Raw genomic sequence first — 20,446 nt, 5'->3', positions numbered from 1 at the left:
CATGGTTCCCAGTTGGATTCTTTTCCACTGCACCATGATGGGAAATCCCATTTTGAGTTTATTTTTGTGCATGGTGTGAAGGTATGTTCTAGTTTCATTGATTTACATGCAGCTGTTTAGTTTTCCCAGCACCACTTGCTGAAGACACTGCCTTTTCCCCATTTTATATTCTTGCCTCCTTTGTTGAAGATTAATTGACCTTAGGGGTTTGGGTTTATTTCTGGGCTCCCTATTCTGTCGCACTGATGTGTGCTATGTATGTTTTTTTACTAGTACCACACTGTCTTGATTACTGTAGCTTTGTAACATTATCTGAAATCTGGGAGAGTTAAGCATATCATTCCTTGTAATAGTCTCTTAAGAGCCTTTGTATTTCTGTGGCATGAGTTGTAACTTCTTTTTCATTTGTAATTTTTTGTCTTGTTATGTAACTTCAATGAATTGATTTTTAATGAAAACACCATTTAATAAGTATATACTTTTTGGATATTTTATTCCACTAAATATGCATTATAAATTTGGGGACACTTCAAAGCATTATGGACAGAAAATAGGATATATAAATCTTAAACTTTACTCACATTTTAGTTATTTCAACTAGTCATAACTTTGGTATATTAACTAATGTTTTTTAACAAGTGGCTACTGAATATTTTTAAAAAGTGTTATTTGTATTTAAATATAACACATTTTTTAATAAATTAATATACTTCCTGTGTAGGAATATGGAAAAGATAGGTAAGGAAAAGAAAATTCTCTTTAAATGTACGGTCCAACAAATGAATATAAACCTATTGCTCACTTAAAAGATACTTTTGTTCAATAGACTTGATATATTTAATCATATCACTATTTTAAAAATTAAATAATATAATCATATATATTTATGTATATACTTAATATATTATACATACAAATACATGTATAATAGATGAAATGTAAAAAACTACTTAATAATTATAGTATTATATGTATTTAATAATTTTTTTTAAAAGTGACTACTATTGCTATTGTTTAAAAATTTTTCATTTTCCCCTAAATATTTCAATCTGTTTTCACATTAAAAATGTGGAAGTTCACATGCTAGAGACTGGACCAAGTGTGTATTGTGTAAATGGAGATTTTAATGAATTTTATCCAGTATGTTAATTGCCTAATCAACTGTAAAAGCACATTTAGAGTATAAAGCATGCATATATTATGAAAAATAGAATTTAAAAAATTTTAATTTTTTTTCCCACTGTACAGCATAGGAACCCAATTACGAATACATATATACATAGTTTTTTCTCCCATTGTTGTGTTGCAAAGTAAGTATCTAGACATAGTTCTCAGTGCTACACAGCAGGATCGCATAGTAAATCCATTCCAAGAGCAATACTTTGCATCATTAACCCCAAGCTCCCAATCCCTCCCACCCTCTCCCCCCAGGCAACCACAAGTCTATTCTCCAAGTCCATGATTTTCTTTTCTGTGGAAAGGTTCATTTGTGCTGTATATTAGATACCAGATATGAGTGATATATGGTATTTGTTTTTCTCTTTCTGACTTACTTCATTCAGTATGAGAGTCTTTAGTTCCGTCCATGCTGCAAATGGCATTATTTCATTCTTTTTATGGTTGAGTAGTATTCCATTGTGTATATATACCACATCCTCCTAATCCAGTCATCTGTCGATGGACATTTAGGTTGTTTCCATGTCTTGGCTATTGTGAATAGACCTTCAATGAACATGCAGGTGCGTGTGTCTTTTTTAAGCAAAGTTTTGTCTGGATAGATGCCCAAGAGTGGGATTGTTGGGTCATATGGGAGTTCTATGTATAGATTTCTAAGGTATCTCCATACTGATCTCCATCGTGGTTGTACCAGCTTACATTCCCACAAACAGGGCAGGAGGGTTCCCTTTTCTCCAGACCCCCTCCAGCACTTGTTATTTGTGGACTTAATGATAGCCATTCTGACTGGTGTGAGGTGGTATCTCGTGGCAGTTTTGATTTGCATTTCTCGAATAATCAGGGATGTTGAGCACTTTTTCATGTGCTTGTTGGCCATCTGCACATCTTCCTCGGAAAAATGTCTATTCCAGTCTTTTGCCCATTTTTCCATTGGGTTGTTGGCTTTTTGGCTGTTGAGTTGTGTAAGTTGCTTGTAAAGTCTAGAGATTAAGCCCTTGTCCATTGCCTCATTTGAAACTATGTTCTCCTACTCTGTAAGTTGTCTTTGTGTTTTCTTTTTGGTTTCCTTTGCTGTGCAAAAGTTTGTTGGTTTGATTAGGTCCCATTGGTTTATTTTTGCTCTTATTTCTGTTGCTTTGGGAGACTGACCTGAGAAAATATTCATAAGGTTGATGCCAGAGAATGTTTTGCCTATTCTTTCCCAGGAGTTTTATGGTGTCTTGTCTTATATTTAAATCTTTCAGCCATTTGGAGTTTATTTTTGTGCATGGTGTGAGGGTGTGTTCTAGTTTCATTGATTTGCATGCAGCTGTCCAGGTTTCCCAGCAATTCTTGCTGAAAGACTTTCTTTTTCCCATTTTATGTTCTTGCCTGCTTTGTCAAAGATTAATTGACCATAGGTGTCAGGGTTTATTTCTGGGTTCCCTATTCTGTTCCATTGGTCTGTCTGTCTGTCTTGGTACCAGTACTGCATTGTCTTGATGACTGTGGCTTTGTAATATTGCTTGAAGTATGGAAGAGTTATGCTTCCTGCTTGGTTTTTGTTTCTCAGGATTGCTTTGGTGATTTTGGGTCTTTTGTGGCTCCATATAAATTTTTGGATTGTTTGTTCTAGTTACGCGAAAAATGTCATGGGTAATTTGATAGGGATTGCATTGATGAAAAAATAGAATTTCAATGTAACATTCAACAGAGTCCTTTTTAAAATTTAAGTCCTGTTTCAAAACTTGAATTAATTTACTTAAAATTTAGATGAGTCACCTATAATATTAAATACCATTCAAAACTATAAAAGTACTTTAAAAATCTCCCTCAGTGATAATTTAGTTGACAAATATGTTTCTTCAAGTTGTCTCTCAAATTTAGTTCTTCCTAACATGGAAAAAAATAAGATTCTAGTTAATGTAATAAGAAAATTACATGCCATGATAAAATGTGAATTAAATAACAATAAGACTTCAGTATCCTCAATTTTTCAGATATTCCCATTCTGCTGAAACTTAAGGTTTGTTCAAATTGCATCAGCTTATTCACAGTAAAGGCTTCATTAGATGTTATTTAATAATTTGGGAGGAAACATTAATTGCTAAATATAGTTTGTTTTCCAATTCAGAACATTGACCTATTGTTTTTCATATACTTACAGTCCTTCTCTTATGCCATTACTGATCTTTATTTTCTAAACAAGAAATTTTACTTCTGTAAATAAATTGGAATACCATTTACATAATGGTTTTTTTCTCCGAATTTGTAATTTCCTATTTTCTATCATTTATTATTTATCTTTCATTCTTTGGTTCAAAAAAATTTGTCAGGAAATTACTATATGCAGGAATACATGGGAAATAAGAATGAATATCCAAGGTCCTTTCCCTCGGTGAATATCCATTTTAATAATGAAGATATGATAGCTAGCCCAAAGAACACATTTTATTAATGAATGTAATGTGTCATGAGTATTATAAGAAAAATTATACCCAAAGATTTGTAACCTCACTCATACCACTTTCTCTTTTTTCCCATATTTAAAAATTGAAGCATAGTTGATTTACAGTATTGTGTTAGTTTCAGGTATACAATAGAGTGTTATACAGCTTTATATATTCTATACAGATATAATATATATGTATATATTCTTTTTCATATTCTTTTCTAATATAGGTTATTATAAGGTATTAAATACAGCCCCCTGTGCTATACAGTAAGTCCTTATTGTTTATTTATTTTTTATATATATAGTAGTGTGAATCTGTTAATCTCAAACTCCTAATTTATTTCTTACCTCCCTATTTCCCCTTTCTTAACCATAAGTTTATTTTCGTATCAACACACCATTTTTTCTTAATCTATCAATAGGTATACTTAGGAGAGTTTCAAAATGCCAATCAGCAAACCTTGCTTTGTCCCTTTCCAAACAGAAATATCAGCATTACTTCTGTCAGCCTTCTTACTGTTGTGCAAAACTTGACAAAACCCACCATACTTAGGGGGCTAGTAATAACCACTCAAGGAATACAAGAGTCAGATATACATTAGCCTCATAACTCTGAAGAATTACATTAAAGCATTATTTCACTTAGAGTGATTGAATGATATGCCTGTCATTCGTGATGTAAGGTACATCTAGATTAGGAGTTTTGAAAATATCAGGCCATGGGTGACATCTGTCCTCCTGTCTGACTTTTAGGTGTGGTTTTATTGGAACACAGCCATGCCCCCTGGTACCTTGTTGTCTATGGCTGCTGAAGAGTTGAGGCATATAAAGACTGTATGCCCTCCAAAGACTAAATTGTTTCCTGCCTGTTTACAGAAAAAGTTTCTTGATCCTTGGCATAAATGCCACTTATTTATGGTAGCATATTAATTTTAGTGGTTAATGGAATATATGTGTTGCATATGTGCATGCACACACACATATAGTAGTAAACTGATTTCAATTTATGATTGAAATAAGGCTAATTATTTAAGAATAACATATGAGTTGAAACATATAAATAATGGTACAGATGATACACAAACAAGAAAATTATGAATAAAATTAAACTGAAAAAAACTTTCTGCAGTATAAATTCTCTCAATTTCATATTAGTTTAAAAGATTGGCAGTAGGCAACAAAAAAAATCACAGAGTGATTTGAAGACTGAGACTTTTAAGTAGCTACAGGAAATCTGGAGGTTAAATTGTCCATACTAGACGTACACACATACACATGTTGAACTCAACAGGCAACAAGAATGCATGTACATAATTCTGGGATATGCCTAACCATAGCAATCAATGTCCTTGCTAGTAATAGAAAAAAGAAAAAAAAATGGTTTTCTTCAACACATAATTTCTGAGTTAGATATTTCTATAAATATTCTATACTATACTCTCAACCCTAGTCTTTATGCAATATAATATTTTAAAGATATTGCTTGAAGCAATATCTTTAAATTCCCAAAGTCAGATATATTTACATTAACAAAAAGTGGGAAGTAAAACATATCCAAAGATTTGATTAAACAAAGACTATATTAAGCTATTTAAGACTGTGCATTGTACTTAAATCCCAATTTTACCCCATGGAATCTTCAAAAACAGTCATAAAGCCACCAGAACAAAGAAAAAGACAAGTGTGGGGACACCCTAAATCCAATTAATTTGGCCTGCAAACACTTTATTGTCACGTGACTGAGGAAAGAGACTGTGTCTTATTGCTTTAGTATTCCCAGCCCCTAACACAATGCCTGGCATATGGTAGCAATCAGAAGACTTGCTGAATGGATGTATTAGGAAGCATACATTTTTTTCTTTTCTTACTTTCCTTTTTTGAGATTATTTAAAGAGAAAGAAAGCCCATTTTTTCCTAGACCTCAAAGTTTATTTTGAGCAAATTAGTTAATGTCTTTTCAAAAGATGCTTTAGAAATACAGGATGATCTTTCATGGAGTATTAATGTTTAAGCTCTTTGGGAATAAGAATTAAAGACATGAATAATAAAAAGTCAAAAATTTTTGACCTGAAAAACTCTATAATTTGAGGTTTGGTTGATACAGTAACATTATTCTATTCCTTTCCAACTGGTTCAGCCCTCTCTGCTCCTCCAGGTTGCTGGAGCAAACGCATCCTTGACCCAAAATGAAATGTTTCATCTACAAGTTTAAGGGATGTTTAAAAAAATAACGACTTTGCTTTTAGCAGTCAGTGCTCTCCTCTGAAATACTCTGCTGATTCACAAAGCTGTCTGAGAAATTCATGATGTCGCTGCAATATTAGCCTGAATGAGGATAAAGTACCCATTTGGAGATCAGAAAATTTACTTTATTGGCTAAAGGGCTAGTCCCCTTTGGTATAAAGAGAGGCATTAGAAAATCTATTAAGGGTGAGTTATATTCTGCAGCTACCATCTTTTCTTGTTGCAATTAGTATTTCATTTTAATTGTGCTGCTATATAATTTCGTATGAGAAGATACTCAGTGTGAACTCAGAACAAGGTTTTTTTTTTTTTTTTTTTACTCCAATAGACTTATTATTCTCTAGAACACTTTCCAGCTCTTCCCTGGGTTATAAAAAGAGGTAAAGAGAGTTTTACTTTACATGGTCAAGGAAGTTAGGGCATCTCTGAAGTATTTTCCTCTTACTTCTACCTCTTTTGCTGTTCTTGCTGCTAAAAAGGAAAATGGATATACACATCTTTTGCAGTCAAGCTGCATTTTGTACTGCCAAGTGATTTAGAGTCTTATTGTCTCTCATTTTTGAGGCCATTCCATGTAGATGATCACTGGAAACATGTTCAAAGCTTCTTTTTATAAAACATAGTTTCTTCTGTTGGAGAAAAACTCGAACTTTCTAAAGGATATTTTCTACTTTTTTTGGTTTACCTTTGTTTATATATCAGACACTTCTAATAACTATTCTATTCCAATTTCCTCATTCATTTAGCAATTATTCAGCCCTTTCTATATGCTAGGTTTTTTTGTTTGCTTTTGTTTTTAAGCTCTGTTGGTTAAAATATAAATAAAACATTCTCTGTTCTAGGAAGCTTATCATATTTTGGGAAAGACAGGCATGTAAGCAATTCACTCATGCTCAAAGAGTTTGGGGAGGAATTTCTTCTCCCTGATATCAAGGAAGCCTTCACTGAAACTCTGGAATTTAGAAATAGGCCTTGGGAGACAAGACATTCCAGGCTGAAGAAACTGTGTTAGCGTAGGCATAATGTCATCCAAAACCATGAAAAGTCTGAGGAGCAATGAGCAGTCCTCTGTGGCCAAGAGTAGAGTGATTGATGAGACAAAACACATGCTGGATCCTGTGACTGAGAACTGAATGAATAATTAAAATAATAAATTTTATTCATTAAGCAGTGGTTAGCCATTGAAGATTTTCGAAGAGTGGAGTTTAAAGATCTGACTTAAACTTTAGGAAGGTAACTCATACCTATGTAGAGGCTATGTTAGAACGTCAAAGACAGAAAACATGGAAGAATGCTAGTTAGACATTTCAGTCGGGGAAAAATATTTACCTTGTTTTGAATTGCTTCCTTAACAGATAAATAGTTTTAATATTTTATAACCTATGTTCTAGGTGTTAGATGAGAGCAACTTTCATTAATCAGTTGTCACCATATATACCCTTGGTAAACTCAGGTTTTGACTGAATTGTGTCCCCCTCAAAATTTGTCTGTAGAAGTGCTAGCCCCTGACCTTCCTTAAGGAGGGTAATTAGAGTTAAAGAAGGTTGTTAAGAATGGGGCCCTAATCCAGTGGAACTGGTGTCTTTACAAGAAGAGAAAGAGACACCAAAGATCTTTTTCTGAGAAAACAAGGTAGGAAGATAAGTCTCGCCAAAAACCAACGCTGATAGCACCTTGATCTTTGCCTCTATCCTTGAGAACTGTGAGAAAATATATTTCTGTTGTCAAAGATACCCAGCCTGTGAAATTTTATCACGGCAGCCAGAACAGACCAGGACAGGCCTAGAGTCAGGTCTTTTTGTCTTCAAGTTCCATATGGCCTCTTTCTCATTTTCTAGGGATATGGTTCTCTAAATCTGAGGTTAGAGAAACCAGGAAGCAATATCACTCCTCTCTAGTGCTGATGGCAATTGAGAGGAAAAGAGGGAGGAGATTGAAGAGGTAATTGTTCAGATAGAAATAAGCTGATTGGTTTTAGAGATAAAAAGAGAGAGACTTGTTAAAAGTAATACCTCTTATTCCATCTTTATCTTTCCTCATGATTCTTGTGCTGAAAACTACCTCTTGACTATAAGGAAACACCTACAGATATGTCAATGAACCTGACACCTCAATAAGATTTGATATCTCTGGCTTCTACTACTGCAACCATCTTATTTCTCTTTTATATCTTGGCTACTCCTCACTTGTCATTTGATTTTCCTTTCTACAACCTTGTAATTGTTGTTCATATATTCTAAGATTCTATCTTTGGCCTCTCTGACCCTTTTCTCTTGTTGGCTAGGAAAGGTCAATTGTTCCTAAGATTTCTATCAAATTTCTTCTGTTTTACAACTGAAATTTATAAATCTATAGGCCTGTGTCCTCAGGTTCCATGACCATGCATGTGCTCTGGATATTTCCAATTAAATTTCTTAACCACAATGTATTTCATTTATGTCACTCACCTGCATGTATATTATGTATGTACTTGTTTTACCTCATATTAATACTCTAAGACATGGTATTAGTTCCACTTTAAGATGCTGACTCTTAAAGTGGTTAATTTTCCAAGTCATAAAATAAGTCACTTAAGCAAAGATCATTAAATTGTCAGGCATAAAGATATTTAAACATGTCTAAAACTTCTGCAAACAAGTCTAAAACACATCTAAAATGGAACTTTAAGTGTTACTGACATTAGATGCAAATGTTCTCCACCTCTGAAATTTCTTAGTTATCAGCACTATCATTTTCTTAATCAGCCTGTCATTAAGTCTAATATCTAGAACTCAATAACTATTTATTGAAAGTGCAGTGAAATGACTAAACAAATGGTTCTTAAAAGTTAGTTATCAATTTAATGCCTCTATGAAATCAGCTATAATGTTGTTAATCATTCCAAATTCTTTATTCCCACTCTAGTCACCTAGGATATTAGAAAGAACAAACAAGAGAATGAGCAGAGAAACATGGATATTTGGATCCATATTCTGTAAGATATATCTTATTGTTAAAGCCAATGTGAAATTGTCCTGAGTATTTAAAGATAAATTTATCTTCAAAGTTGAATAGTAAAAATAAACCCTTTATTTTTAGTTACATACTGTTTTCTATGTACAAATCACATACTTAGCACACAAAATAGCAATAATACTGGAAATATGGCCCCTCAATATTATTATTGGTCTTTCTCCCAACTAAAGTTAGGTTTAAAAAACAAAGGCCTAAAATATTGTAAGTTAATATATTGCCTGATGTAGTTTTAAAAATTTAGGAAGTAATATTGGTGACTAGTGACAATATAAGGAAGATTAAACATTTCTTAATCAAAATAAATGTTTATTCTGGTCTGGAGACCATTTCTTATTTGATCATCCTTGGAAAATATAAAATGTCAGAGCCATTATTTTTTATTAACTGGATCTGGCATGGGCATAAATAGTAAATTGAACTGTCTTTTTTTTTTTTTTTTGGTGGGACATTAAAAGAAAATTAGGCTGAAAAACTATTCAGACTCAAAATATACCACATGTAGATACTTAGAGATGGGTAAAGCCAATTTTTAGTGGAACTTTTATTTTATAAACGAGTATGTCACATAATTTTGGTAAAATACAAATAACCTGTCTTGTCACACAAGGGGTAGTTTGTATGTCTGGCTCATCACAATTTTAATTGTAAATCTCAGGAAATGCAGAATATGACAATTAGGTTAGGAAGTGCTCAATGGATTGCAGAGTAGTAAATTTTATTAAATTTCTTCATAAAATAACATTGACAAATAATCTAATACAGAGCTGTTTGTGCATTACTAGGTATTGCTGAAAGAACAAATAGGCAGCTCCAAATTCACTCAGAAAATGCATTCTACAGTTTGTTCACAGTAATTTACAGGTTGTTCTGTGATAGAACTTTAAAAGTGACTTGGGTCTCTCTCCAAGCAAGTCTTTAAAATAGACATGTCTAATAATCGAAAACTGCTGTTTTAGTGCGTCATAGGGAATCAAATATAAATTGGTCTCTAGAGACCATTAGGTTAATAGTTTAATATGAATTATAAAAGAAATGTGAATGAAGGAATATCAATAGGAAAAAATATGGGAATAATTTGATGTAAGATACAAGCTGGAAGATTTAGGGGAAAATAAGTACATTTCTTGGGCTTTATGTTCTTTAGCTGGCATGATTTTTGATGGTGTCAAAAGCCCCAAACCATTTGTTTTCTATGACTTGCTAGATGAATAACTGTGGCACATGGGAGTTCCCATTAGGGCTCATTGGGTTAAGAACCTGATATAGTGTCCATAAGGAGGGGGGTTTGATCCTTGGCTTCACTGAAGTGTAGATCAAAGGTGTGGCTTGGATCTGGCTTTGCAGCGACTGGGGCATAGTCAGGGAACTTCCATATGCCACAGGTGTGGCCCTATAAAGAAAAAAAAATAAAAACCCACAGCACATGTACTTTTCTTCTCATAATGGTTGACAGTGTTCCAGGAAAGTAATGTCCAACCCCCATTGTCACTAATATCAAGTATAATATGGTATGTTACATTCAGTAATTCAGGTTCAATAATAAATGTTTTATGCCATGGTATTTCTACATGTCATTTACTATGGCCTAAAAAGTGATCTAGACTGAAAATGGTTCTGATCGTTCTCTTCAAAATCATCTCTTTCTTATCAGATATCCATAAAGTAGGAAAAATCACTTTGACATGGTTACTCTAATACTAAAATAGCAATAATGCATTGATTCTTTACTGGACTTCCCTGTATAATATGCTGGGGTATTTCTCACAGCTTTTAGAATGCTGTGGCAATTCCTCCTACCCTGCCCCCAAAGCTGGAAAGAGTAAATGCACATCCAAAGCATGGTTGCACATGGCCATTCACATCAGAATATTTTTCTTAAAACTTAAATGACTACAGATATGATCATGTTTATATATTTTCTCACAAAGTATATGAACTATGACTCAAAAATTTGGATTACTACCCCAGTGACCCCAAACTAAAACTATATTTAAATCTTTTCATTTTTCTTGAATCCACCTTAAAAATGTAAAGAGGTAAAGGTGATGCAGCCTCTTCAGGATTCTATAGTATTTCCTGATGTCATGAGTCTTTTGAAGCTCTTCATTACCAGAATCACTGTTGTTTGAAACGACAATGTATTATTGTCTCAAGTAGATAAGAATTGTTATGGATGGAGTGTTTGTGTCCTTCCAACATTCATATTTTAAGTTATACCTCCCAATGTGATGATATTTAGAAATGAGGCTCAAGAGCAGCAGAACATTACACCCCCAAATATGCTACTTTGGCACATTGATTATCTCCAGCCACAAGCAGGTGAAAAATAGCAAATGCAAGGAGAAGCTTTCTCTGAGCTCTCCTTATCTGCTTAGAGACAGATCCTCCAATTGGAATTAAATTGTCATCAATCTTCTCCCTGGCCCTTTCATCAACCAGGGAAGATTGAGTTTTATCACAGAAGAGGAGACTGGAAGTCCACACCAGACCCCTACAAACAGTGTCACCGCCTATCACACCTCCCATCCATTCTTCCAAGGGCCCATTCATCTTTCCTAAAAACCGCTTAAACTCCCCTAAGAGGGCTACATCCTCTATCCCTTCTGCTAATGATTGGTGATATTTAATCTTGAATTCTAAGCCACCTTGGGGATTTACTCATTTTTTTTTCCCTGAGTGGCTCCCATGTGTACATACTTCTGTTTTTCTCTTGTTACTCTGTCTTTTCTTAGAAGGGCCTCATCTAATAACTCATAACAGTAGAGGGATGTTATTTTTCCTCTCCTAGAGGGCTTTGGTAGGTAATTAGGTTTAGAGGAGGTCATGAGGGTAGGGCTGGTGTGGCAAGACAGGATCTTTGCTCTTACTGGAGGAGACATGAAAAAACTTGATTCCTCTCTCTTTTTTTCTACCCTGTGAGGACAAGTAAGTGAAAAGGTGCCTGCCTGCCAGCCAGGAAGAGGGCCCTCATCTGGAACATAACTGGCCAGCACCATGACCTTGGGCTTCCCTGCTTCCAGAACTGTGAGACATAAGTTCCTGTACATGGTATTTGTTATGACAGTCCGAGTGGATTAAGAAAAGCATGGAGTTTACCAAGAAGCTTAACCCTGGATTTTGTCCTGCATGTTCATCTGGGTCACTGTCTGCCCTGTATGGCATATCTGTTGTTGACACATGGTCTCCACAGGACAAATCCTCACACTAGCAGTAGGCCTTTCCCCAGTGGGGCCTGCCATTATTTACAACTTCCAACAGGGATACCCAGGGTTATCATTTTAGAATAAATGTCAGTCACCCAGATAATACTGACTTTAATGCCTCTGAATGTGTAAAATGGTATTTCCTACTATGCCGTCTTACATTTAAAGCCTGGAATGATGAGATGAAGAAGAGATGGAGAAGGAGAATAAGAAGGAGGAAGGATTTCAATGATGTCATAATTGGATTTGTATTCTTCACTTCATTATAAGGTTGGTTTGGACACCTCTCCCCATGAAAATAATGATAAGTGTATGGGACAGCAGGTAACAAACCTATTGAGGTTAGGGTGGGTCTTGCTTGGCAGTGATGAAATCAAATTTGCGGGAACAAGTGCTCTGATGTGAGTGTTTTCAGGATTCTGGGGAGGGAATTCAAGGTGGTGGGAGGTGTGCATTCTCATCGGGTTGCTGGGGCAGGATCTCTGCTGCAGGTTGAAATGGGGAATTTAAAGAAGGCACATTTAAGGCAGGTAGCATGGTCTTCAGTGCTGTGTCTGAGTTCCAGTGGATTAGGAAGAGCAGATCATTTGAGTCAAACAGAGATTTGTTAACTGGAGATTACTTTCTATTTACTTGAACACTAGCATTTTTTTGCAGTGTAAAAACCAAGGACTTTGGAGATGGATTTGACTTTGAATTATAGCATTTTCTTTTAGTAATTTAATAGTCATTAGCAAGTCACTTAAACTCTCTCAGTTTCAGTTACCTTAGTAAATTTGTGTAAATACCACATTTGCCAAATTATTGCTATAGGTTGATCATGTCTGCAAAGTATCTGACATTTGTCTGGGTATCTATTAGGTAATTTTTATATTATTGTATGCTCTAAAACATAATTTTTTGAAAAATTTGCACATATTTTATGTGCTTTGAGTAAAATTTAGTTCACCAGTTTCTCTAAATAGGTAATAGGTTTAATATTAAAAAAAAAAATCACTAAGCTTCTTTCTCTTCTCTTTACTCATTTATGATGTATTTTTAAAAAGTTCTTCTTGGGCCCTAATCTAAAGAGTAAATTCCATTTTAAGAAAACAGTCCCTTTACCTTTTTTCATGCGGGTAGAGGGAGGATCACGTAGATTTCAGAGTATGATCTTCAGGACCAAAGTTTCATTAATTTTACTTCCCAGGGGGAAAAAAGACCTAAAACCTGACTCTGGGATTTTTTAGAACATTTTCTTGATGGCCAGTTTCCCTAACTCTAAAAGGGTATTTACCATCCTTTTAGGCAGGACATAAAGATTAATTAGTTAAGATTGCAAAGTGCTTTAAGCATGAAATGTTGTATGAGATAATAGGATAAATATTAATAATATCCTGTTAGAAGTACCCAGACAGCCAGAATAAGGTAACTAAGAAAAACAAATTGCAGTGCTTGGTATGAAATTGAAAATCACTAATGGAATGAAAGTTTGTTCATACTGGGAGCAGTGTTGCATCATGTATAATGTAATACCAGGTCATTTTCAATTGTTTTAATTGCCACGAGCAACTGATCTTTAGAGCTGTTCCTGACAAGCTCTTGCACGGCCTTAATGATCATAAAATGGTGCCAAAGACCAGCATTATCCCTATTGAACATTAAATGGTATCGACCCCCTTCACTGGGTCCATCACTCAACAGACTCCTTAAAGTAATTCAGAGCACAATTAACATTAATTAACTTTACAGAAACCCCTCCAAACTCTCTGCCATTTTAAGACTCCAGACAGTGAAGAAAAGTAAAGAGGCAACTAACAAAAAAGTTATGAATCCTCTTGTGAGAGCCATCAATTAGGTTAAGTAAAAGATTCCTAAATTTTTATAACCCTCATTTATCACTTGCTACTCCTGATAAGTTTATCCTGTGTAAAGATATCTTTAAAGTCGTTCAGTCCTAAAAGAACCATTCATCTCTGTACTTCACACCCACTTTAAAGCTGAGTGGCAGCTTCCAAATTTATGTCAGAATAAACCAGAGTCACAAGTGACTACCACTGGGCCCTACAGAAATGCGAAGCAAGTCCCTGTCAGGTATGCAAGGGAAGAACGCTGGCCTGCCCTTCTCGTCTCCATTTCTGGAGAACTGTCCTGGGGAACTCTATTTCTGCTTGTAAGTTGCAAGTGACTAACACAGGTTTTCTCCAGAATGTCTTCAATAATAAGAATCTACCATTAGTTATGTGCATGACTTTTTACATGTATTAGCCATTTAACCATGATTGAAAGTCTATAAAATAAATATTTTGATAATTTTAAGTTTGTTAATATATTTGCTTTTATTCCAACCTCCTGAAAGTAGTGGCTCAATAGTTTTAGAGCTGGTGATCTAAATCTATTTGAAATCTAAACCTATTGTACTCTTTTCTTTATAAAAATAGCAAAGTTGAGCATTCACTGTATGCAAAACATGAGATTAACTATATCTGCAGGAAGGATGACAAAATATATCACACTGCACTATCCCTCAAAGAGAAAACTAGCTTTTTTTTTTTTTTTTTTTTTTTTGCTAGGTAAAAGCCCGAGGGGGAAAAGAACTAGAGAGAATTGGTATAAGTTCACTAATAGAGACCTCAGCTGGCTCAAAAGTATCCTGGAAGAGGTCATGTTTCACCTAGATTTTAAAGTTTGAAAGAAAATAACTCCTAATTCTGTATATTCAGTCATAAACTACCAAGACATTTAGAATAAGGAAATCTTGTTTTCCTAGCTCTTAGAGTATTTCCGTGATACTTCATTAACATCTTTGGATTCTAGATCTTTACTTTTTAAAGATCTTCAGCAGGATCATAACAGAATAAACTTCCTTTATAATTTTATTGGGTTTGCCTGAAAGCAATGGTATCAAATCCATGATTGTTGCCTTCCTTCAAGGATACTCAAGATTTAAAAATATATATTTTTAGTTTCATTCATAGAGGCTGCTTATTTACTCTAAGATACTTTTTCTTCCAAAATAATCTTAGACTTTTTTTTTTTCCAGGGCCATATGAAACCTAGAGCCACACGGTGGTTTGGATCATTGTCCAGGAGACCACTGACTCAAACTCTCTTCTCACACTGAGCAGGACTGCCAGGTAGGGCCACTGAGGCTGCTTGATGCCTCTATTTGAATGAACTCTATCAGGAACAGTACCTACTGGCTTTGTGCATTATGACAGCCAGATAGACCAACTGCCCTTTTGAACTGAAACAGGATTGAGGATCATGAGCTTTCTGCTGCTTTCAAGGGATCCCCAGTCTAGGAACGGAGGCCCCACCAGCCTCAGACTCACCAGTCAGTATATGTTCTTCATGTGGGTAGGGCTGATGGATAAGGCTTCTTCATACCACTGCTGGGCTTCATCTGTGTTTCCTCCTAACTCGGCGACCTGGCCACAGTATAAACAAGCAAAAACTGAGAAATGAAAATAGAAACTAAATTGTGCACCAAATACTCAAAGATATAGCAAGCTATAAACATACTTCTGGGTTGGTGACTTTGTATTGGCTTTGGAAGAAAGAGTGTGTTTTCAGTGTTTGTTGTTTTCTTCCAAAGGTTTTTCTTTTTAATATTTTCTCTCCCAGCAACAGAATATCTTAACCCTGTTTAAGTTCTCTAGCCAATGCACGGGAATGATTAACAACAGGCTTGTGTAGGGCTGAAGGTGGAAAATTTACTTTTAAATTTATGAGTTCTCTTTGTTTTTTGTTTTTTTTGTTTCTTAGGGCCACAGGTATAGCATATGGAAGTTCCCAGGCTAGGAGTTGAACTGGAGCTGCAGCTGTCTGCCTATTCCACAGCCACAGCAACACTGAATCTGAGCTGTGTCTGTGACCTACGCCTCAGCTCATGGCAATGCTGGATCCTTAACCAGCTGAGCAAGGTCAGGGATTGAACCTGAATACTCAAGGATCCTAATTGGGCTCGTTAACTCCTGAGCCAAGAAGGGAACTCCTGAGGAGTTCTAATTTTTTGTTGCTTATATTTGATTCTAGATAAAAGAAAAGATATAGCAAATTCTAATTTTTTATTGCTTATATTTGATTCTAGATAAAGGAAAAGATATAGCAAATTCTTCATCAAGATTTAAGCAGGTCTTAAACTTTATAACATGGGTTAATATTGGTCATTGATTGACAGTTTAATGTGTATTAATGAATGCTGATAATTTGCCTGGAGCTGTGTTAGAAAGTGGAATAAATGATGACTAAGACTTGACCTCTTTTGAGATACCTTCAATGTGTAATCAATAGACAAAACACAAAGTATTTTACAAAGTCAATACAGTTATAGCAATGTGAGTGGAATATCAGATTACATTGTGACATGGGATCACTTCACTCAGTCCAGGATAGGCAGAGAAATCTTTCACCTGGATTTGTGTCACAATTTGGAAGGCAAATGGGTAAAAGCAAATGGCCTGTTATACAGTATCTCCTTCTTCAAGAATAGGGGGATTGTAAGAATACTTGAGAACCAATATTTTTTCTAAGTAGTTTCTTATTCAAATGGTGTTGATAATTGTGTCTAGGTCCAAAAATTTACTAGGAATTTCTTTTTCCAAATAACATTTGCTTTCCTCCCAACAAAAAGTTGCCTGAACCATTTATGGAGTCATGTTCTGATGCCAAAAATTATCTTTCCTTCTGTCATTACTTCCCAAGTCAGGAAGATGTAAGTTATCAGTATTATATAAGGCTTCTTCTAGGCAGTTTCAGGTAGCCTCTTTGACTTCATGGTATAGTAATGGAATGAGAAGGCAAGTCAAACTTCCTTACATTTTATTTTATTTTGTCTTTTTGCTATTTCTTTGGGCCGCTCCCGCAGTATATGGACGTTCCCAGGCTAGGGGTCAAATTGGAGCTGTAGCCACTGGCCTGTGCCAGAGCCACAGCAATGCGGGATCCGAGCTGCGTCTGCAACCTACACCACAGCTCACGGCAATGCCGGATTGTTAACCCACTGAGCAAGGCCAGGAATCGAACCCACAACCTCATGGTTCCTAGTCGGATTCGTTAACCACTGCGCCATGATGGGAACTCCCTTCCTTACATTTTAAAGTCCAGGTCATAACAAAGTAAGCATCATCTATTCATGTATTCATTACGCATGTTTGAATGATAATACAAAAGATGTGAAAACATTATGACTCACCCTAAGATGATCATAGCTTAGTGGAACCATTGTTATAAAGTATAATAATGCATTTCAAAATATCTCTTGGTGTGAACATTTACTAAGGGCTATGGGAATAGACTTTTCTAGGGAATAAAGAGAGCTGCTCTGAAGATAAAATAATGCAACTGGGTTTTTAGAGATAGCAAGTGTAGGAAAACCTGAACTGTAATCAACAAATTGCCGGAGGCTCAGCATAGACAAATATGAGAGTTAAAACCTCCAGGGGGACCCAATCATAGGGGGTTCCTATAATATTGTGACATTTACCTCCAGGAGTTTAACCTGATTCTTGCGATAAATAGTGGAGATAAAATCCTCATGCTTCTAGCAGGTAGAAGGACAAAAGAACACTCACTTCTCAACAAATCCTGACCTCCAGAGAAACTAGTTAACCAGGGCCTAACTTTCTTGGGTGTTTTCAGACTCTGACCTGGGAGAAAGGGAACACTCCACCCCAGTCAGCTCTCACATTCTGCCTGAGAGAAGGGAGGTACCCAACTCCAGCCTTCCTGTCACCCTATCCTATCTAAATGGGAGAAAAAAACCCTGAGAAACTTTTGTGAAGCTCACAGTCTAGAGGTTTAGGCTCACTAGCAGACTAATCACTAATCATAGGACTATAGAAAGCCTCCCCTGCCCTTAAACCTTACCATGACATTACTAAAGGCCTATTTATAGTAGTTCCTTTAATTCAGTATCATGTGAATGAAAATCAAACCACAATGAGGTATCACCTTATACCTTTTAGAGTGACTGTTATTAAAAACAAGAATTGGTATAGCCATTATGGAAAACAATATAGATGCTTTTTGAGAAATTAAAAATAGAATTACCATATAATCCAGCAATTCCACTTCTGAGTATTTATCCCATGAAAACAAAAAACACTAATTTGAAAACATATATACACCCATTTTCATTGCAGTGTTATTTACAAGTCAAGACAGGGGAACAACATAAATGTCCATTGATGGGTGAATGGATGAAGAAGCTCTGTAATATATATATGGTATAGTATTATTCAATGATAAAAGAAGAATGAAAGCTTGCCATTTTGCAACAACATAGATGGACCTCCAGGGCATGAAGCTAAGTGAAATAAGTCTGGCAGAAAAAGAAATCTTTTTATCTCACTTATATATGAAATGTAGCAAAAGAACAAACAAAACCTCAAGCTTTCAGATATAAGGAACAGATTGGTATATCCCTTAGGTGGGGCAGCGGGTGGGAGAAAGGGGTGAAGGAGGTCAAAAGATACCAATTTCTAGTTAAAATATAAGCTATGGGGATTTAATGTATAACATAATAACTGTAGTTAATAATACTGCATTGCATAGTTGAAAGTATCTAGGAGAGTTGATTATGAAAGTTCTTATCCTAAGGGAAATAATTTTAAGTATGTATGGTGATGGATATTAACTGGACTTATTGTGGTCATTGTGTAATATATACAATATGTCAAATCATTGTTATACACCTAAAATTATGACATTTTTAGGTTAATTATACCTCAATTAAGACAAAAGAAAAACTGGAATAAAAGACCTTTGTTTTCAGTGATTCCCTTATCATATGATGATGTTTTACTACTGCTGGAAATAATTTTCAATGTCCTATTTCTCTTCTTATAGGAGGAGAGTCCTTCCTTGGCCCATCATCATATGTAAGCAGAATAAATCTTTGATTGCAATAATTTACAAATGAACTAAAATCTAAAATTTTTGACTTTAAAAGAAGAGAAAATTTGCTCCTCTTTTTGCTATTGAAATGTGCTCCACTCTAAATAATTTCTTGTCCTAAATTCTATCATAAGACACTTGACACCATTCACCTGAAAAATGCAAAGGACCATATACCTAAGGGACAAGGCAGATGAGTTGAAATGAAAATAAACAATTCACAAAGATTTGCATAAGCACTTTTGTGTATTTGGATAGAAAACATTGAGATGCAAAAACTTACATAATGTGTAAATTCTTTCTCTGAGCGATAGTATCTTCCATAGATGTGAGTCTTACTAATATCACTAATCCATATGAATTTCCTTTACACAAAAGCTTATATTATCATCCTTGGATCTAGTCCATTTTCCATGTGAAGTTAAAATATCATGACAGTTTCAAACCTCTGATATTTTGTGTATTCCATTCACAAAATATCACTGGGCCTAGGTGTCTGTTAGTCTAGAGTCATCCTAAATTTGTCTATCCTGAGTGCTGGACTTCCTTAAAAGCCAATATGAATCCTGAAATCATTACTTTTTCCTGCTATGTCCTTTCATTTCCCATTCTGAGTTTGCCTTTCTTTTCCCCAAATGATTTAACCTCATGAAAACAACATTCACGTCAATCATACTCACCATTGTATCTCTTATGCCACCTAAAATCACGCTGACTTGGAAAAAAAGTGAATTTATAAAAAATATGCCATGTGGATACTTATCAAAAGAAAGCAAAACTAGCTATATTAAGTGCGGACTTAAAGGCAATGTTATGGATGAACGAGGGCATTACATAATAATAAAGGGGTCAATTTTCCAGGAGGACATAATGATCCTTAACATGTAAGCATTTAACAACAGAGCATAAAAATACCTGAGGCAAAAATGATAGTACTGCAAGGAGAAATAGATGCTTTTACCACCTAATTGGAGGCTTCAACACATCTCTATCAGAAATGGACAGATCTGGCAGGCAGAAAATCACTATGGACACAGTTGAACTCAGTAACAATAACAATCACCAAGATATAATCTACATCAGAAGACTACTTTATCTGACAGCAGCAGAACATAAACTCTTCACCAAGACAGAGCATATTTTGGGCCATAAAACACACTTTACCAAATTTAAAATAATAGAAATTTTATGATGTCTGCTTTCAAACCACAATGGAATTAAACTAAAAATCAGTAACAGAGATAACTGGAAAATTCCACAACATGTGCAGATTAAGTAACACACTTCTATACAACAAAGTTCAAAGACAAAACCTCAAGAAAAATTCAAAAATACTTTGAACTAAATGAAAACACAACTTTTTGAAATTTGTGGAATTATGTGAAAGTAGTGATTAGAGGGGAATTTATAGCATTAAGTATATGTATTACAAAAGAAGAAAGATCTAAAAATAAGTTATCTGAAGTGTCCAACTTTGGAACTAGAAAAGAGCAAG

At 35.0% G+C, this 20,446-nt stretch overlaps 1 long non-coding RNA gene across 1 annotated transcript; it reads left to right on the top strand.

Moving 5' to 3' along the window:
• The first annotated feature begins 11,794 nt into the window (after positions 1 to 11,794).
• Positions 11,795 to 19,138, top strand: LOC125111448 (uncharacterized). Its single transcript, XR_007130863.1, has 3 exons — positions 11,795 to 12,342; positions 15,095 to 15,188; positions 18,904 to 19,138. It is a non-coding gene; the product is annotated as an uncharacterized LOC125111448 (long non-coding RNA).
• Positions 19,139 to 20,446: the final 1,308 nt, after the last annotated feature.

This window comes from Phacochoerus africanus, chromosome 11 (assembly GCF_016906955.1).
Source record: "Phacochoerus africanus isolate WHEZ1 chromosome 11, ROS_Pafr_v1, whole genome shotgun sequence".
Classification (NCBI taxonomy): domain Eukaryota; kingdom Metazoa; phylum Chordata; class Mammalia; order Artiodactyla; family Suidae; genus Phacochoerus; species Phacochoerus africanus.
This window is presented reverse-complemented; position numbering and strand designations above follow the sequence as displayed.